Source organism: Mytilus galloprovincialis, chromosome 7 (genome assembly GCF_965363235.1).
Source record: "Mytilus galloprovincialis chromosome 7, xbMytGall1.hap1.1, whole genome shotgun sequence".
Lineage (NCBI taxonomy): Eukaryota > Metazoa > Mollusca > Bivalvia > Mytilida > Mytilidae > Mytilus > Mytilus galloprovincialis.
In genome coordinates this window covers 50,706,799-50,729,326 of record NC_134844.1, presented here as the reverse complement: position 1 = coordinate 50,729,326, position 22,528 = coordinate 50,706,799, and the positions used below count along the sequence as shown (strand labels likewise).

The 22,528-nt window shown below is 31.2% G+C and overlaps 2 long non-coding RNA genes across 2 annotated transcripts in view; one reads left to right on the top strand and one right to left on the bottom strand.

Annotated features, from left to right (window-relative positions):
• Positions 1-623: 623 nt before the first annotated feature.
• LOC143083221 (uncharacterized) lies at positions 624-17,991 on the bottom strand. The gene is made up of 4 exons (XR_012980591.1): positions 17,884-17,991; positions 12,506-12,582; positions 8,330-8,457; positions 624-2,385 (listed from the first exon to the last, which is right to left on the bottom strand). It is a non-coding gene; the product is annotated as an uncharacterized LOC143083221 (long non-coding RNA).
• LOC143083222 (uncharacterized) overlaps positions 17,980-22,528 on the top strand; it is a 19,148-nt gene continuing 14,599 nt past the window's right edge. Inside the window, exon 1 of the long non-coding RNA XR_012980592.1 lies at positions 17,980-18,131. This is a non-coding gene — a long non-coding RNA (uncharacterized LOC143083222). The remainder of the gene's footprint in view (positions 18,132-22,528) is intronic.

Here is a 22,528-nt window from a genome sequence, read left to right as displayed (position 1 = left end):
TCATGTATCTCGAGAGAGAAAAAAACCACATTCATGACATATCTTGTCTTTTCATTTGGACTAGGGTAATCTACTTTTGTAAACAATCATATCCAATGAAAAACAATTCAATGCCAAAACCTATTTTTTACATCGATTAGAGTTGAATTATCGATAATTATAATCGGTCGTCTTCTTACCATGAACTCTTTTCAAAAGATATTGTAGTATTAATCAATCTTCTTTTATATTTGCATTAATTACATATTACACAAATATCAATTAGTTGATGAATAAGATATGTAGTATGCCATTGATAGTGGCACCACAAATATATAAAATAAAATCTAAACTTACAACTTTAATATACCTTTCTTTTACATCACTAACAAAAATCATCGACATAATGATACATATTTATAATTTTGCTGTAAAAAAATATGGCATTTACTTTCCGTCATTTCTAGTACCAATTGAAACTTTTTTTTTAGCTTTACCAAATTGCATTGATACTTAAAACATACCAATGTTTGAGTTATATGTCATTCTTAAGTATAGAATCGCTTTTTTTGTTGAACTCATAATATTTGTTTCGTGTATTGAATTTCAATAGAATATAACAAAAGTATGATAAACAGACTCTATTTTAAAAGAGTAAAATCCATTTTATTCCTTTTTCTAATCTTTTTCAATGTTTACCATAAATTGAATGCAAATTTCATAAAGAAACACACATTTTTTACAATATTGCATGTTTTTATTCTTAAAACTGATAAAATTTACATTTAATGTTCAGGAAATTTCCCAAAATATATGAAAGTTTTAAAATATTTGTAGTGAAGCTGTATGTGACAACTATTTTTTCGGGAAATGTCCCGAAATCATTTTCAACATTATTATTTATAACATATATGTTGGCAGAGCGTTTTAACAAAAATATCTGAAACACATTTCGGGAAATATCCCGACAAAAATTAACTAACTACAAAATATGTACACAGATGTCTTCAAATATTTCGGGATTTATCCCGAAAAATCAAGTGTATATGCTAGACCTAATGACTAATAATTTCTTTTCACATTTCGGGAAAAATCCCGAAAATATAAATCTAATATCAGGCACTCACTTGTTACATAGATTTTTGTTACCCATTTCGGGAAAAATCACGAAATAAAATCAACAAGCAGAAATAATGCATTTTGATTTCTTAAACATTTTTGGGAAAAATCCCGAAAAACAAAATCTTTTAAGATTTTACAACACAAAATTTTGATATATTTAAAAAAGTTTTCACATAAATTAATTTTTTTAAATTTTGATTCATAAAAAATATGTTTCTAACTGAAAAAAATATGTATTTGTTTACAACCACATTTTTCATTACTTTTCTTAGAAATATTAAGGTTACTCTCTATTGCATCCCTATTGTCATGCTTCAGTAAATTTCTACTTATAATATCAGGCCAATTTGTCCCACAAAAAGGGGGTCTTTTTGTTACCTCTAAATCCTATTTATAAGAGGTCGATTTTAAACTGGCCTACGCATAAACTTTAACATGTAAACTGCAAAAGATTGCAAGTTATAAAACTATGATTTAAGGTTCAGGATTATTAAAATCCCCAAGCACATGTATTGTCCAAAAGCTTATTTAACTGCATATAAAATACCCCTGGTTCTTCTTAAACTGAACTAACCCTGTTATCACAAATATTTCAGTGTAAACTAAGGAAATTTTCGAAGTCAAAATTACATTACTGAGAGGCTGGTGAGGAGGGCAATTGAGATATGCGTCCATAACACATTGTACCCTTCTTCAACAGTCAGATTTCCATGTTCAGTAACTTATTTGTAATTGTTTAAAAAATACTGACTTCATAATGAACACTTGAAAGTACAAAGTTTCAAGTTTATTTGAGTGACCATAACATCATAGTAAACTATTGTACAAAAAACCTTTACCTACTGTACTGTTGTTCATCTTGAAAACAAACTAATTGATAAAAACTAGTTTCAACTCATTCAAATATCAATGAAATTTTCAAATAGGATTAAAAAAAAAAACTCAAACTCAAACTCAAAAATATTCAATAATGTAGCCTCATTTCATTTTCCTAATTGCACAATTTTTTTTTGTCACAGAAAACATGGAAGAAACTATCTTTAATTATATTTTTCTAAATTTCTTTGATATTCTCCACAGCAAAATATAAAAATACATGTAGTAGTACTCTATAATATTACAAAAGCATACAATAAAATATAACTACAAATCATAGTATACATATGAATAAATCTTCATAGCATGTGCAATGTTTGTAACATATGCAGTTGGAATTATTACATATCAATATAAATTGATCTGCTTCTTTACTGATGCCTTGTTTTCTCTTCCTTTCACTCCTGCCTATAAGAACAAAGTAAATCTACATTTAATAAAATATAACAAAAACATTCTATTCTGCTGAACATGCTAAAAAGTAAATATTAACTGTGAAATCAACAATTTTGATCATGTTGATAGGTTGAGACTATAACCATTTGACATTTATAACAAAACTTCTTTGCCCCCTCTGACCATTTTGATTGCCTTGTCTGATGTTTAACACAATCACAATGATCATAATGTACATAATGTTTCTGAATTTTTTTTATCACAGTCTGCACTGTTAGCCACTAGTCCAATGCCCCAGACCAGTAAATATTGATTCGGACTAGTATATACTATTAAAATTTTATATAACTATATAGGCACAAATTTTGATATTTAGTGTCCGTACTAGTAGATGAAATTGTTTTTGGCTCAGTCTGTTATCAATAAAGATAGTATAGGCAATAAGTTTTCAAAATTATTTAGTGTAAAGTTGTGTTCTTTTCCCTTTCTCCAATTGAATGATCCTGACAACCTGCATTCTTTTATGTTAACTTTTTTTCTTTTTAAAAACACTAATTGAGATTTACAAGGGGAGCAACATTGAGTTTGCATGTGGCTTTCCCAAGTCAAGACTTTTCCTGTCACCTAAAGTTGTATCTTAAGGATGCTTGAGGGTATAAAAATTCAGCAAAAATTTAAACATTTTTTTTTCATTACAAATTTTATTTCTTATAGTATCAGAGGTTAATATATGATATGGTACAAAAATCAACAAAAAAATCTATTTTTTTTGGTCCCAGATGATTTTTGAAATGTTTATACCACTGAAAAAGCTCTAATTTATCTCCCTTAGATGAATGCAATTTTTTGGCATTAAAATTGAACAAGAGGCTGTCACAACGACAGCAAACCGGATTTATTAATATTTATTTGTGTCCTGGCAATATCACAAGAACCATTACTGATGAATGGTGAAAGTGAAAATCGTCAATATCAAATTTGACCTCCATTTTGTCATCAGTATCAACATCTTAAAATTTGAAAAGCTTAGATTGAATGGTTCATGAGTAAATGCAACAACGTGAATGGAAACGCCATTTCACAATCTTTCAAGAACCACAACTCCTGAACGGTAAAAGTCAAAATCATCATTATTGAACTTGACCTCTAATTTGCCATCAGTAACAACATATAAAAATTTCAAAAGCTTTGGTTGAATGGTTCATGAGAAAATGCACGGACACGACTGGAAACACCATTTTTCAATCTTTCAAGAACCATAACTCCTGAACGGTAAAAGTCAAAATCGTCATTATTGAACTTGACTTCTATTTTGTCATCAGTAACAACATATTAAAATTTGGGAAGCTTTGGTAAAACAGTTCATGCGTAAATGCATGGACACGACTGGAAACACCATTTTTCAATCTTTCAAGAACCATAACTCCTGAACGGTTAAAGTCAAAATCGTCATTATTGAACTTGACCTCCATTTTGTCATCAGTAACAACATATTAAAATTTGGGAAGCTTAGGTAGAACAGTTCATGCGTAAATGCACGGACACGACAGGAAACTCCATTTTTCAATCTTTCAAGAACCATAACTCCTGAACGGTAAAAGTCAAAATCGCCATTATTGAACTTGACCTCCATTTTGTCATCAGTAACAACATATTAAAATTTGGGAAGCTTAGGTAGAACAGTTCATGCGTAAATGCACGAAAACGACTGGAAACTCCATTTTTCAAACTTTCAAGAACCATAACTCCTGAACGGTAAAAGTCAAAATCGCCATTATTGAACTTGACCTTTATTTAGTTGTCAGTAACAACATATTAAAATTTAAAAAGCTTTGGTTGAACGGTTCATGAGTTAATGCACGGACAACATTTGATTGCCGCCCGCCCGACCGCCCGCCGTACATCCCCAAATCAATAACCGACATTTTTGTCACAAAAATCCGGTTAAAAATCTTTTTCAACTCATGGGTGACTTATATTTTTCATTATTTTTTTCTCAAAATAAGCTGTACTAAAACTCAACTATTGTAAAATTTAAGCAATTTCTGTAATTTAGTTCTTTATATTTTGAAATTACATTTTTGTCCTATTACATGTTTTAGTTCTACAGTAAAAGGTACTTAGCAAAAAATACATGCTTCTTTCGAAGGCAGATTGTGAGCTTTAATGAACGGTGACCCTATACTTTTATTTTTCTATTTAAGTATAGGATATATATATAAAGTTTATTTCTAGAAAAAAATTAGCAAAATTCTATTTTTAAAAACAAAAATTGTTTTATGCCTGCTTGTTTGTGTGTTTTTGGCTATTCAATTCTATAATTACTTGTTGATCATTTCAAGACAGTTGACCTATACATTTATGATAAAACATTTTCAACTGATTTTTATAGTTTGTTCTTATGTTGTGCTGTAACACCATTGTCCCAGGTTAGGGGAGGGTTTCAAGAGCAACCAAAAATTTGTTTAACCTGCCACATTCTTTGTGTGCCTGTCCCAAGTCAGGAGCCAGTAATTCCATAGAAGTCGTTGGTTTACTTATGGTATATATTTGATTTTCCCTACTTGTTTTGTTATAAATTATATAAATAAGGCTGTTAGTTTTCTCAAATGTTTTTGTTCATTTTTTTTCTTGTAGGGACCTTTTATAGCGGACAATATATACAGTACAGGTTTTTATCATTCATAAGGATGTACAGTTACCTTTAGGTGTAATACCACCAAATCATGGTACGCCACATCCGGTTGCATACGAAAGTAGGCCTAAAAAAATATTCCCTTGAATTTGACAGTTGTAGAAAATTAACCCTGCATTTCAATGCACTTAAATTTTTCTGAGTCGTAAATATGTATGTTGGATGTCTGAATGCATCATTCTTTTTTTATTTGATGGTCTTATAAAATATTCTGGAACGTTAAGGTTACATAGTTACCAAAGCAAGTAACCAGTAAATACAAGTGTAAAAATTGGGTTGTTTACTTCCGGTGATGATTATTTTTTTATATGCAATGAAATGTAGTGTGAAATTTTAACTGTATCACTGGAAACGATTAAACTTTACACATGCAAAGTATTTCTTTGGTTGAAATAAAGGTAGATACTGTACAATTTTTTTAAAAGTGTCAATTTAACAAAGACTAATAGGGAAAAATCAATGGTGGTATTACACCTATTTAGGGAAACCATATGTGCACTCGTGACCTTTTTGTACTTTCATTTTTAAAAGTTATAAATAAACCAGTTCATACATTGTAAACATGGACAATTCGGCATGGATTTAGACACAGAAAGCACGTTTGAGGTAAAATTGCCTTGAAATGGGGGTTTACGGGTGTTTTCTAAGTCAAATGGGTGGACAGACAAAGCTGTATTTAGTTTACTGTGTTAAATTTTAAATTACCCTTACAGTTTTGTTTATACAACATGTGAATTTTTTATTTCAGTGTTAACCATGTTCTGAAGAGCATTCTGTTGAAAAATCTTATATGTGAATTGGTCTGCAGATAACACTTCAGCATTAAAGTAAGTATCAACTATCATCATGTTTTTTGTTGTTTTTTTTGGCCGCAAAAGTTTACAATTTGCCATTGTGTCGTCTACATTTTGCACAGACAATAAATCATCTAAACACTTATTTGCCCTGGATTTATACACATCAGATACCAGTCTCACATACTTAAACTTTATAATTCTTACCAATTATTTTTTTTACCAGCATTCCAAGGGACATAACCCTTTTTAAAACATTTTGAGGTATTTTTGTATTACTCTTTTCCCCATTTTTTAATGTAAAATACAAGAAAGTTGACTCTTTGTATAAATCTATTAGAAATATACTGTTATGAGTAAATAAAAAGACCTTGATACCAGTAACAATAAATGATTGACTGAAAGGGAACCGTTATTTGTCACACTAGGCGAACAGACCAAAAACTCGAGTTACACATAAGGGCTTATAGAAACTTCCGTGTAGACTGTTAACATTTATAGAGACAGTTCTTTCAGCTAAAACACTTTAATTATTGATTTAACATTATATTTATTTAATTTTTGTGGGTAAATAATCACATTTGTTTTATTTTTTAGACAAAAGATATCAAGTTTTCATGAAAAAGGAAGGAAGGAGGAAAAATGGACCAAAACAGATCAAAACAGACCTTCAAATGAACTCTAAAAGGTGCAATAAAATTGTTTATCATCTTAAAGTTGTCTTTTGTATTCTATTTAATTGTTTGAATGCATAGATCATGAGTTTATGATCAGATAGTAGTCAACACTGCATTTTATAATGATACACTGAAATGAGCATTTTTCGAAGAAATTAGACTGAAATTGCCGTAGGATATGGCCTTACATTATAGTGATTTTCTCTGAAACTATAGCTCTGACTGAGACAAAACTTGACAGTTATGCTTGAAATAACTTGCAATTGGAGGGGAAAAAATTACATTAAGTTTATTTGATATTTAGGTGTTCTTTAGGTGTAATACCACCAAATCATGGTACGCCACATCCGGTTGCATACGAAAGTAGGCCTAAAAAAATATTCCCTTGAATTTGACAGTTGTAGAAAATTAACCCTGCATTTCAATGCACTTAAATTTTTCTGAGTCGTAAATATGTATGTTGGATGTCTGAATGCATCATTCTTTTTTTATTTGATGGTCTTATAAAATATTCTGGAACGTTAAGGTTACATAGTTACCAAAGCAAGTAACCAGTAAATACAAGTGTAAAAATTGGGTTGTTTACTTCCGGTGATGATTATTTTCTTATATGCAATGAAATGTAGTGTGAAATTTTCACTGTATCACTGGAAAGGATTAAACTTTACACATGCAAAGTATTTCTTTGGTTGAAATAAAGGTAGATACTGTACAATTTTTTTAAAAGTGTCAATTTAACAAAGACTAATAGGGAAAAATCAATGGTGGTATTACACCTAAAACTGCTTATATATCCACTTTATTCAAACTTTGGTGGATAGTTGTCTCATTGGCAATCATCATTATTTTTATATAAATATACATGATATAGGTCAAAACTGCATAGATCTATGCTATTTAGTTATTTTTTGTGTTGTTAGAGTTTCATTTCATCTGTAATAAACAGATAAAAATTCTTAAAACAATATGTTTTTTTCTATATGAACATCATAGATTATTTATTCCTTTCAAAATTTTGTGAATAAATAAATGGTGAATGGGTCCATGGGACACAGATTATGCCCCTGCTTGCATATAACATTTTAAGGGGTCATAAATCAAGAATGGTAAAAGTGACACACAGTACCCAAATAAGTACTTGATCTGAGTTTTGTGGTTATAAGCATTGTGTATAAGTTTCAATACATTTGGTTAAGCAAACTTAAGTTTATAGTGAACTAAAGCAAATAAACAGATGTGCCATGTGCACATGATACCTCCATCATATTTTCAAAGAATAAAGTTCAATAACTTCTTAATAAAATTGAAAATGGAAATGCAGGGAATATGTCAACAACCTGACCAAAGTGCAGACAACAACCAAAGTCCACCAATGGGTCTTCAACACAGTGAGAAAATCATGCACTATAAGTGTTTCTCTTTTCTCTTTTTTCATATAGAATAAACCTTTGGTTTAATGTTTGAAAGCTGGTTGCACACTAGTAATTGTTTGGGTCCTTAAATTAATAATAGCTTACTGTTGGGTGTGATCCAAGGCTCTGTACATGTGTTGAACATGTTGAAGACTGTACTTTGACCTATTTATAATGGTTTTTCTTTTACAAATTGTGACTTGGATGGAGAGTTGTCTCATTGGTAGTCATACCACATCTTCTTAAATCTAATATTATGTACAAACATACAAGGATAAAACTAAATGCCCCCACCGCTATGACGGGGCATAACAAAATACATATACATTTGTATATATAGAGCATCAGGACTCTTATAAAGACTGAACATGACAGTACCTTATTCTGTATTCTTTCATCTTATCCCCTGATTGCTGACATGAATTTTGGTTCTTTATTTCTTTTACTTCCAGGAAATTTTGGTATGAAAGCACCATCTTTCAAGCTAAGTGTACCCATGATTTGTCCTGGGCGTATTTTGATAAAAGTGATAAATGTTGACTGCATCTTTTGGTGTCTTTCTTGTAAAACAATAATGCAAAGCCTCTGTGTGTTGTTTAAATTTACAAATCATAGGAATTAACCAGTAACATATATTGTATTATAATTGCACTTCTGAAATAATCCTGACTAGTGACTGTACAGTTTCAGTATATTTTCCTTTGTTCTTAATTTTTCTGATATTTAGCTGAATGCAGGATCAATGAGAATATTCATGTGTGTGGCCAACAGGTACTTACAATCAGAGAACCTGAAAAAAAATTATCTGTTGAGTTCTTGACTAGTTTCATTTATTTATCCTTTAAAGAGATAGAGCTTTATTAGAATTTTGAAAGGTGGAAGCAGTATAATTACTTTAATACACTAAAATATGTAATAAACAAGAAGTAATTGTAACAAGATGCTGTTACGAAGTCTCCCAAACAAAGCTCCCATAATTAGCCATTTCCATGGTCCCATATTTTATTAGATTTGTTATATTATCCCATACAAGAATATATAAGGTTTAGAGGTGGGGATCTCTACTGTTTACAAGTATTCTAACAAAAGGGTGTCGGGTAACCCCATAGACTCCCCCTATATTTAGTTTGATTGGTTAAATTGTCCCATTCAAGAATATATGGGTCAGAATTTACTGTCATGAAATTTTTGTTACATCCAAAACTGTCTTTTTAGAAAATTTAAAACTACTCATAAAATGAAAAGGCCACTGTAAATTAAACCTTGGGATCAAGGCCTTTCCATTTCTGTATGCAAAAAGATAACTTGTTCATGCAACATGATATTAGTGGCCTTTTTTCATTTCATTGAATGATGTAACACAGACTCCAAAACTTCTTGTAAATACTGGTTTTCAGAAATTCTATGAACAATTTAACATCTGTGTAGGGTTAAGTCTGTTCATTATCTCTAAACAGATTAAATACTAGCAGTATTCTGTCTAATTTTGAACCATATTCAAGAAATTTCACTTTTAAACTCATGGATGTAACAGGACACAATTTCGGATTTCTTTTCATGTTTCTGAATATACCACAATCAATTTTTGGTGAAAGGTTACAGGATATCAGAAATGCATGGTGCAGATGAAAAAAAAAGTTGACTAAATCCAATTGGTTCCTCATACTTTTTTTATTATAAACTATTTTTCAAATTTGTTGTCTTTGTTACATCAAAAATTGATTTAGTTTCAGTGTTACACCATATACTGCAGTATCCATATTAGCTTATCTTTTCATGGACCTTTCCTAGTATTAATATTGTGGTGCAATGTGAACTAATCTCCGTGTGTAAATTGGGTTACTTTTATTCATGAATTTTTCATTAGCCTAAATTTTGACAAACAATTCAAGGGTGTAACAATGAAACCATATTCTACACAGACTTATTGCAGCGAAATGGTTGTACCATTCTTCATCTATCATAAATCTGTTTACATCAAACTTAGCCGTACCAAATTTGTCAGGTTAACAATCTTTATGATATCAGATTTAGAAATAACAAAATTAATCACAGTAATCCTTCATTACATGTATATTTATGTGGTAAATATAACTGAAATATTTCATGTACATGATGTAACTAATGTCTGGTTTGCACTTCCTTCAATTTTGCAACCTTGTTTTCTTCCATTGAAAGTTGAAAAGACTGCATGTGTTGAATATGGTTGTACATTAGTATGACATTATGTCATAAATTTTTCAAAACATCAATTGAATATTGCTATTATGTTAATTGGTTCTCTTTTATTTAATTTATTAGTGTTGTATATAAGATGTAACAAATTGACACTATTTTCATGGATGTCCAACACTTGCGTATTTGAAGTACTTCTAGGAAAAACCGTCCATGCACAACATTATACCCGAATGTTGGAACAGTTTATCTCCGGGTAAATCTGCATGTTTTTGACAGGGAACATCTCAAAGCTGTTTTAAGTAACATTTTTTGGATGTAACATTTATGACACAAAATGTTACATCTTCAATTTCTGCAAATATAACCTATTTTCTCGTTTTAATATGACATGTATACCCTATTAAGCACCATTAAATAGTTATCTAACACCTCTTATTGATATTAATATTCATATAGCAAAGAGTATTTGAAAGATACAATCAACTGAGACGTATTTTTAACCACATGATTTTTACGGACACGATAAATTCAACAAAATGTCCACCAAAAATCACATTGAAATTTAGTATAAGAAACACTTGCATCAGAAAAAGTGGAATTCTATTGGGATTATTTATATCATCATCATGCAAATTTTCTTTCATTTTATGTTTTATTCATTCTGAATCTTAATTGACTATACATTTTAAGAAATTGTCAGATGTAACACAAATTCCATGACAGTAAATTCTGACCCATATATGGTTTAGGGGTAGGGATCTGAACCATTTACAAGTTCTCAAATAAGAGGGGGTGGGGGTAAACCCGAAGGACTTCCCTTTTATTTCATTTGATTTGTTTAATTGTCCCATACGAGAATATATATGGTTTAGGGGTGGGGTTCTGGATGGTTAACAAGTTTTCAAACAAGAGGGGGTGGGGGTGAACCCCAAAGAAATTCCATTTCTTTCATGTGATTTGTTTTATTGTCCCATACAAGAATATATATGGTTAAGGGGTGGGGATCTGGACAGTTTACAAGATAATAGCACATTCTCAAATTGAAGAGGGTGGGGGTTTCCCCCAGGGACTCACCCTATATTTGATTTGATTTGTTTTATTGTCCTGTGGTCATTTCTGAAGACTGCATGGTGTTTATCACTTACAGTTTTCAAGTCATTTGAATTTTTTTTTAAATAAAATCCCATAGTGTAACCCCTCCCCTCTTTATGCCCCTTAAAATACCCCTTAACAGAAGGGAAGCTTCTATAAAAATGCTTGTTTTGGCCCCTTTTTGGCCCTTAATTCCTAAACTTTGGCCCCATAACCCCTCAAATGAATCATAACCTTCTACCTATGGTCGGGTTGTTGTCTCTTTAATACATTCCCCATTTCCATTCACAATTTTATTGTATATTAAGTTATTATCCTGAAACTAGAAAAATGCTTGTTTTGGGCCCCTTTTACTAAACGGTTGGGACCATCATCCACAAAATTGATACCAACCTTCCTTTTGCGGTACTTTGAACCTTCTGAGAAAATTTCATAAAGATCTATTCAGTTTTAAAAACTAAAGTTATTATCCGGAAAACAATGTGTCTTCGGACGACGACGACCACGACATCATACCATTATACAATCCCCCAAAAAAATTGGGGTCGTATAAAAACATAATAGATTTTATACCAATATGTGAATTAAAATATTAAGGTACAATGTAATGTATGTGCCCTGTTCCAAGTCAGGAGCCTATAATGCAGTGGTTGTCATTTGTTGATGTGTTACATATATTTGTTTTTTGTTCATTTTTTGTACATAAATTAGGTAGTTATTTTTTTTTGTTTTCTTGTTTTACGTTTGTCATTTTGGGGGCTTTTATAGCTGACTATGTGGTATGGGCAATCATACCACATCTTCTTTGTATAAGCATAAATCAAATAAAGTTAAATACAACATTTATATGTGTTGACAATGGTTGATGTTAATTACATTTCTGATATATCAGATTTTCTTGAGGAGAATATCTAAAATACATGATTTTATGAGGGCTTGGATCCCGCTGACATGTTTAATCCTGCCATCTTCTGTGCCTGTCCCAAGTCAGGAACCTGGACAATCAGTGGTTGTTGTATGTTGCTGTGTTGCATATATTTGTTTTTAGTTATTTGTTATTTGTATATTAATATTAAGGTCATTAGTTCTGAATGTTTTACAATTGTAATTTCAGGGCCTATATATATGACTATGCAGTATGAGCTTTGCTCATTGTTGAAGGCTGTAATTTGACTTATAGCTAACTGACCGACGGAGGGACAGGTGTAAAACAATATGTCTGTCAACTTTTTTCTTACAATTTCATACATTTCCCATATCATTGACTATTTTATCATTACTTACATCTGTCCATTATTATGCTGTCTTTTAGGTTCACATTGCATTTCAAGCTGATGTTCAATACTTGCACAGTTGCACACCTAGAAAAAAAATCTGCAAAATTAAGATAAAACAGTCTTGTGCAACTGTCACACTAATTTAGATCATACAGTCGTGTGAGTTTCTAACAGAAAATTTACATCACATCAATGAGAAATTGAAAAAAGTAAATAAAATCATACATTTGTCGCTATCGTTGTTGAGGTCACATGAGTGATTTATCTGCCTTATTTTTACATGTTCACAAATCAGTATCCAGGAGAACTGTAAATATAGAGGCTTTGTACCCTCCCACTGAAATTTTGTGCTCTTAAGGAAACCAGGTGCTTTTTCTAAGTAAGGAAAAAGTTCATAAACTAGCTACCCATCATGTCCTCACATCTAATTTATAAAAGATGATTTTATTGATCATTGAAATGTGTATCAGAGTGAGAACTTTTCAATGTTCATTTTTTGGGGGAATATTATATTACCCTAATTTAATATTTTTATTGTCTTTAATTAAGTAACTGAGACAGTACTGAAAATAAAATTTTCATATCTCTTCATTTATCCTGGGGGATTAAAACCCATGAAATTGAAATTTTTCACACATAATTGACTAATAGTACTTAGTAATTGGGAATGTAAACATGTAATAATGTTTTCCCAGTAGGCAGTTTAACCAAACTTAAGATAGACAAGACATAATAAATCTATTATACTATATACACAGCATGCACAGGACATGTGCTCCTATCATAATGATGAACTAAGTCCATACTGTCACTGAGTGTCCCTTTAACAAATAATGCAAAGTAAAAAAAATTTATTTAGATTCTGTGATTTTTTTAAATTTTAAACATTCTTAAAGTTTGCTTGAAATATATAATTATTTTATACTTAATCATCTGTAGATTTTGTTATTAATGAAAACAAAAGAATTACCTTTACTGATTTATCAATATTGAGGTCACAAGGCTTTTTACCCTGATGATACATGTAGAAGCGTGTCTAGAAATTGCTTCAGATTACTTTTAAGCAAATTTAATAGAACAGTTTTGAACATTTAAAAGGTCCCAAGTACATGTAAATATTCATTACACACATTTTTGATGACCAACAATGTATTTAGAAATTTTCAAAGAACATATATATATATATAGTTTAAAAATAAAAAGCACAAAAAAACACATTATAAATCAAACATTGTTTCTGTAAGCACTTTCACCGCATCACCTACAGTTCATCAGACAGAATTGTTATGGTTACTAGTAACAACTTGTGATGTTACCTTATAGTAATGTCATTCGTAAGTTTGTGTATATTACGGAATCTTATTCACGGACCGAATTTCATTTCCTATTTAAAGTCAGCTTATATATATACAGTTCAAGAAAATAGTGTTCCTTGGCTTTACGTGGAATTTTATCTTCGGTCTACATCTTAAACTAGAGGCTTTAAAGGGCTGGGGAGGTCACCTTGGTATATGTGCATATCATTATAAACGAAGGACACAGATGGATTCATGACAAAATGTGTTTTGATGATGGTGATGCGTTTGTAGATCTATCTTAGGATATAGGTACTAAGCAAGCGGGCATGATCGATTTTGACCTTACACGGTAACGAAAATCTTTGTTTTGTTTGATCAATATTCAATGTACATTTCTCAACATTTGAAATTCCTGCTCCCAAATAATTTTTGCATCGATTTTTTCCTATTCATAAAACAAATTTGTTATTATAATAAGAACAATTAACTTGTACAAGCGCAAATAGTTGTGAATGTCAACACCAACTTTCAATTTCGATACAGTTATTGAGACATTTATTGTTTTATCTGAAAGAAACCTAATACAGGGCAAAAATAATAGTCACCAATCATAAACCTACTGGTGATTACTCATTCCTTGAAACATTTTGGGTAATAAACAAGTATAAAAATAATGTTTTTGTGTACGGTGTACAACAACATAACTATGCACCGTACATAAGGATTTCTGTGGTCAGCTAAACACCGTACACAACACTTTTTTAGGGATAAAATATCGAAAAATCAAATATGTATGAAAGATTTCAATGCCAATTATTGAAACAGCTATACTTATTACACACACACATTGACCTTCTATCAGAAAAAGAGTTGCAATGAATATAGAATCATATCGAATGAGACGAGGGCCAACTTCTTTGACAAGTATTTGCACATGCTTTTACAATGTTTTAGTAATCCCTCTTGTTTTGGGAAACTAATGAGACATCTCTAACCATCATTTCTTAAAACAGCAATCATGTTTAGATTGAAGTACACATTGATATCATGTGAACAAAACAAAGTTTTTGTTACCTTGTAAGATCAAAATCGCTCACGCCCGCTTGGTTAGTACCTATATCCGCTGTACGATGATACACTGTGATAAAGAACCCAAGAATCTAAATTACAAAAATTTACGAAAAAATTGACTATAAAGCATAAAGGGCAATCACTCGACTTTAATGCGATTTGGTCATGCAGACTTTTTTGTAGGTCTTACTTTGCTGGACATTATTGCTGTTTACAGTTTATCTCTATCAATAATAATATTCAAGATAATAACCAAAAACTGCAAAAAAGCTCACTTGACCTTTCAGGTCAGGTGAGCTAAAAAGGGATATATTTTAAATTTTCTCTTTCCACATTGGTCAAAGTGTTCCTAAACATGGTGAGTTTCTAATTGACGGGTCCTTTATCTGCTGTCACTTTGTGAACTCTCTCTCTATCAATTAGTCTATTGGTTTGACCTATGTACTTATGATTACAAGTCACCAGAGACAGGTTGCACAATAAATATTTTTTTATGATTTACAGTTCATATAAAAAAGAAGATGTGGTATGATTGCCAATGAGACAACTGTCCACACAAGACCAAAATGACACAGACATTAACAACTATAGGTCACTGTACGGCCTTCAACAAAGAGCAAAGCCCATACCTAAAGTCAGCTATAAAAAGCCCTGTTCATGCTTTTATACTGTTTAATTGCTGTGCTTGATTTCAGAGTTTTACTTTGTCTCACTTCTAGCATTTCACACATTCCAAACCTGGGATCCTTGCATTTTTGTAAATTTCTGCCACCTTCTGTGTACTGAATTTTGCTCATGTAAGAAGTTTCTTCAGATTTGGTGCTTGTCGACAGCTCACAATAAGCTGTGATTCATTGAATCAGTGAATTTTTTATTATCTCCTTTTAAAGGACACCTTTCACTGTGAAAAAGTCCTCTTATTGAATTTAGTCAACCTTGAATTTAATAGTACAAATGTACTTTATCATGAAATAATGTCCAATTAAAGGACACTTTTTCACAGCATCCGATAAATTAAAATAATATTATAGGGTTAATAATAAAAGGGTTATTGCATGAATATTGGGGAATATTGTCCAGAGTAGAATTTAATATTGCACAAGCTTGCGAGTGCAAGTGAATATATATGTTCTACATGGGATAATATTCCCCAATATTCATGCAATAACCCTTTTATTGCATTGCACGCTTAATTACTGTTATTCCTGATATTCATATGATGAAATCATAATCTTTTATTCAGTTTAATTGAAGTCTGGAGCGGGCATGTCAGTTAACTGCTAGTAGTCCATGTAGTCTGTTGTTATTTATGTATTATTGTCATTTTGTTTATTTTTCTTTGGTTAACTTACATCTTCTGACATCAGACTCGGACTTCTCTTGAACTGAATTTTAAATGTGCGTATTGTTATGCGTTTACTTTTCTACATTGGCTAGAGGTATAGGGGGGGGGGGGGTTGAGATCATATAAACATGTTTAACCCCGCCACATTTTTGCGCCTGTCCCAAGTCAGAAGCCTCTGGCCTTTGTTAGTCTTGTATTATTTTAATTTTAGTTTCTTGTGTACAATTTGGAAATTAGTATTGCGTTCATTATCACTGAACTAGTATATATTTGTTTAGGGGCCAACTGAAGGACGCCTCTGGGTGCAGGAATTTCTCGCCACACTGAAGACCTGTTGGTGACCTTCTGCTGTTGTTTTTTCTACGGACGGGTTGTTGTCTCTTTGACACATTCCTCATTTCCATTCTCAATTTTATTATTTTTGGTTACTATCTGTGGGAAATATTATATTGCTATAGATGCAATAATAAGGGTTATTGCATGAATATTAGGGAATATTGTCCCGAGTAGAATTATATATATATTGCACAACCTTGCTAGTGCAATATATGTTCTGCGAGTAAAAATATTCTTAAGTAAAAATTGGTTAAAACTAAGATCTTGTCGTTGATTACGTCAGAATAATTTCTAGTATATGAGGGCCTGGTGAGGTTTTAAGAAAACAGAAAAATCGGCCCTGAAATTAATTTAAATTTAAAAGAATATGGATTTAAAATGGTGCTTAATTATAAAATAAAGGAAAATCAAATTATGGGCGACAATGATTAAAAAATAAATATTTGAGTATCCCACTCTAAGCATTAAAACCCTCGATCATTTATAACCGTTGACAATTTGTTCCTCTACGACTATGTTCATTGACTCTGGTACCAAACAAAACAAAATATATATGCATTAATATATCATAGTGCACAGAAAATAATTTATATGTTGTGGTTCTAAAGTTTTATTCTCGCTATTTTAAATTCATAGTACGTTTTCACAAGCAGGGAATTTAAAATATTTAAAGGAATCACTAATTCCAGAGAAATATGTCTGTTAGTTAATACATAATGTCAGTTTATTTATAAAAAAAAATCAACCAAATACTGTTTATTTATAATGAAAACTTCAGAATTAAGTAAATGTTAGTTATTCGCTGGTTGTCATGTTCATCGTGAATGAAAAAAAGTGATACCTTCACGTATTTTGTTATTTTTATAGCTTATTGCAGATTTTCATTGTGATTAAGTCACTAAAACAAGTATTTATATGTTAATGCCAGCATTTATTGTTTACAAAGAGTCTACAGAACTTGAAATTAAATACAATTAAAAGTCAAGAAAACCCTGGACCCAAAGCCAAAGGTGTACTTGAATTGGTCTATATAAAAATGTTGGTAGTATTGTTTTAATGAATAACTTTATTTCTGAATTTTAAATTGTTTTTTTTTTTTTAAACTGTGTAAGAGAAATTATTGCTCTATCTAATAAGCATTGACCAGTTGAAATTATTGTGGTCAAGCAAATGACAAAAACAATATTCTGAATTCAGATTTTCCTCATGTATACATATACCTGTCACTGTCAGGTAACCTGAGGATTTCCAAACCGAAGTGGTTCGTCTGAAAAAGTTGGAATTTACAGAATAGGTGACGGGTAACAAGTCTGTGAACGAAACAAACATCCTCACCTTCAAACTGGTAAAGTTCAACTTCTACTACTAACAGTCCAGGCATGCTTGAAACTTTTTATTTCTCAAGACCACATCAGCAGTGAGATAGAAAAACGTCTGTTATCCAAATGCAATCAGGGAACCAGTTCAGGTACAAGACAAACTTGTTGTGACCTTGAACTTGAAGATGCAGAGCTTTTCTGAATGAAAACTTGACAGTACGGCGGTAGCCTGTTGTTGAAATTATTTCAATATGGTCCTATATGGTAAACATTTAGGTAAAACAAGTGTGAGAGTATAATTTACGTTTAAAGAGCTAGGTTTTTTGTTTTGTTTCTTTTTTTGGGGGGGGTGGGGGGGGGGCTGGAGGGGATAAGGGTAGGTCACTACAGTGCAGTGTAGTGGTAAGAGTGGTGTTTTTTTTGCACGGAATAAAAATGAAATAAGACATATGTTTATGTTGAACGTTTTCTGTCATGAACGTTGCACGAAAAATAAATGCTTTGGTTTGAACCTTTTTCTGACTGAGAAATTGCTGCCTCCTTGTATGGGGGTCTCATTGGGGGGTTCCAATCCCGGATCCCGCTTACTTTTTTGTCAGATTCCCGTATCCCGCTTACACTATGTACATAAGCAATTCTCATTTTTTTGTCATTTCCCGGGTCCCGTAAGACCTAATTTCCCGTTTTCACGCCACAATAGTTTGACTTTCACGTGTCACGCTTACAAAAAATCGGCAATCTCGCGTCACGCTTAGACCCCAATGAGACCCACTTGTATTAACTTTACATTTGATATTCCCGATTAAGTATAATACATAATACACATTTATGATATAATTCAATTTGGTTTACAGCTTTTAAAAAAGTATTTCTTGCACGATCCCTGCCAATTTAAGCGTTTGAATTTTATTTGAACAATAGTGAGCATGCAAAATAAGCATTTGAAAATCAAGATGCTCATAAAATTAAATAAGCAGAATATGTTGCACGAGGCACCAGTCTTGTAAGACAGAAAGTCAAATTAAAAAGTTAAAACACATAGAAAGTAAAATAAAAACACGGCAATCATGTCGCACAAAAATAACCCATTATCCACCCTCTGTCTCTGAAAGGTATAGATAAGGGACCTACCAATTGGTTTTTATGGGGGTCTAGGATGAAAAATTTTGTCCTGCATTCTATTAGTTATGTATTTTTCACTCTTTTCGGTCCTGCCTTTTTTGTACTAAAATAGAGAATGGAAATGGGGAATGTGTAAAAAAGACAGCAACCTGGCTACCAGAAGAGCAGAAACCAGCAGAAGGCAACTAATGGGTCTTCAACATAACAAAAAAATCCCACACCAGGAGGCGTGCTTCAGCTAGCCCCAAAACAAAAATGTGTACTAGTGCTGTCTAGTTCATTAGTTTATCCTCCCCTTTTTTACATGCATGTAAATAGATCTTAATAAGTCATCCTGCCTTTTTTTTGGCAAAGTGTCTCATCCCCTATTTTATTTCTCCAAACTCCTTTCCCCAGGCTTCTTTTTTGGTCCAAAAATTTCTGCAAATTTAAAAGTTATCATACATATTTTTAAATTACTGTACAATATCTACTAGGTAGACTACTAGAAGTATTCAGAAAAACAAAACAATTTTGGACATTAAACAAGTTACCATATTTTGTTAAATTTCGTGATTTTCTTTGTTTTTCATCAACTTTTTAAGTATATTTTAGATTGAAAAAAAAATATATGTGCGCACCCAAGAAAGTGAGATTATGTTGATAATTAATTAAGTTTCTGTTAAATTATTTTGTTGTTTCTTGGCTGTGCACAATGTTTTACAACAGAATTAAAGATAGAAAACTGCATAAATTCATTTTTGTGAAAACAGTTTATATTATGACGTAATTATGATGTCAATACATAAAAATCTTAATGTTTTTCATTGATATTTCTTGACCCTATGCATTTCTCAACAGTATGTGCCAATTTGAGAAAGTTATCAGACATTTTGTTTTCTTGGGCCAAAACCAGGCCTTAATGCCCCTACTACTTTCATCCTGATTTTTTTATGTTATAGTCTTTTTGCATAATGTTATTATTAATAAAACCTCAATCTTTATCCTAAACTTCATATTGTATATATATGTTCCAGACCATATGAGTATTTGGACCGTACACCTATATTCGTGCGGTCAGACCATATATGTGTACGGTCAGACCAATATTAATGAGTGTACTCATACAGTCTAGTTAGGACTAACTGGCCTTTTTTTTTTTTTTTTTTTTTATCAAAATCTGTTATTGAATATATAAACACAAAAATTAATATTATGACAATTAGATGAATAAAGTGAAATATATCATCATATCACCAACCCTAATAATCTGGAAACAACTATTTAATATTTGAGTAACAAAACTACCTTTATTTATTCTTTGCACTAGTTTTTGATGCGGTTTATTATATTTTCTCTATGTGTTTTCAAGGGATTTTTTTATAGTTTTTGTCCAGTGTCTGTGATGTTTTTGTAGAAAAGTTCCTACATCCTCTAAAATATTTTCTTCCAACATTATGTTTATTCTGATAACTTCAATTTCAGCCAGCATAATTCAATATCATGTATTAACTGACATGTATGCTAAATGCACAGGAGCTTAACAGAATAAAGCTGTGATTTATAATGATACAGTGTTCCACAACATTTTAGGGTCAGACAAATTTAATGCTTGATTGGGAGCAATTATTTGTGGTCACTTAAACTGAAGAAATTTATTGCTTTTAATTGATTGACCATGTGCAGCTGGTAGGCACATAATCAGCTGATTTACTAAAACAACATTGGTTACCTGGAATATTATTATGGATAGAGAGAAATTTTTAACAGCAATAAGGTTCAGCAAAGTAAGATCTACAATTAGATCAACATGACCGATCGAGTTATAGTCTATTTAAATAATTTTTTGGTAAATTTTTGTAATCTAAAACTACTGGTCCAAATACATGAAATACAATACAATACATTACAATACAATATATAATATTTATATACAATATGGAATCAAAGGAGTAGGGGCAATAAAGGTCATTTTTTTTTCGATTGAATTTTGTCTATTATCTTGAAAACTAAGAAAGATAAAGAGAAACTTTAAAATGCAAAAATGATCAGAAAAAATACTCTTGCGTTTGGATCAAGAGCTAAATAAGATCATGAAGATAGAGAGAAACTAAACAGACGTTATTGATCAGCAATATATTTACGATACAATTTTTTTTTTATTAAAGATCTATTAAAAACATACACATATATATTGTAGGATAATTTAAATCATCAAGAGAAGGTATGCACATGTATATACAACTCCTCTAAATTTAACCCAACACTGTATCGGTTATAAAAAAGTTAAAGGATAAAATCATGCATTCTTGATATCAATAAATTGAATGTTCAATGTTGACAAATCGTTATATTTGATCTGTCAACCTATAAATATTTAGGTATACTGAGCAGGAAAAGGAAAAGAGAAATAAAATAATATTAGAAAATTGGCAAAATTGATATAAAAATGAGTGAAAGTTGTATAAATAAACGTACAACTATCCTAACACATGATCATAAGACACCTCTCGTGTAGTCTTAACTTTATGACCAATATAAAGAGATGTCCAAATTTAGGACCGCCTTGTGAAACCCACTTAGGACTAAGATATGTCGTAAGACCATCCTAAGACATGTCTAAGCCCTAAGACAGCTTTGGGAAACTGGCCCCTGCACTTTATCATGTTTATCTGAGGCGCTAGACCACTTGACCACCTGGGCTTCACAAAAATAAAGTTTTCGGTGGCCAGGTCCCTGTGTTACCTTTTCTCCACAGTTTTTATTTAACATTGTAATACAGTACATGATATATAAGGCATGAACATGGGATATATATTTGTACGATCTGTTAGTTAAATGGGTTTTGTTAAAATATACTTTTTCACTTTTTGGGTCTTTTGGAAAATGTTGTTTGTGCTGTATTAAGACCCTTCTACAACGAAATTTGTTTCACATTGCACACATATAAAAATTGCGGTTTTTATCCAAAACAATCATAGGTTTGAATGTAGTTTTCAATTATTAATAATATTTGTATATACATGTACATGTATTGTATTGTATATATATATATATATATATATATGTCAAAATATTCACTTCAAACTATCCTGAACCAGTTATTTCAAGACAGGATTACATTTGTATATATATTCATATAAATTACATTTGTATATATATATAGTCATAATATGCATTAATTAGGGAATGATGAGTTACTGTTAAACTTCAAACCCACTGTTGTTAAACTTTTAAAGAAATATTTCATAGAGAATTGTTGACATTATCTTTTAATTTTATATTACTGTAACTAAACTTCAAAGTGAAATTAATTAACTTGCCATTTTCTTCTTTGAACTGTTTTCTTCCACTGCATGGTTCTTCACAAAATTACCACAAAAACAATATTGTAATAAATTGAAGAGATATAAGAGTAGCACAACTATGTGTGATTTTCAACATACATTTATGTTGCTCTTCACATTTTATGATGTCCAGTAATGAGGTCATGACATCAATATAAATCCATATAGTAACAAATGAGATAAAAGAGAAATTTATTTAATGTCTTCCTAAAA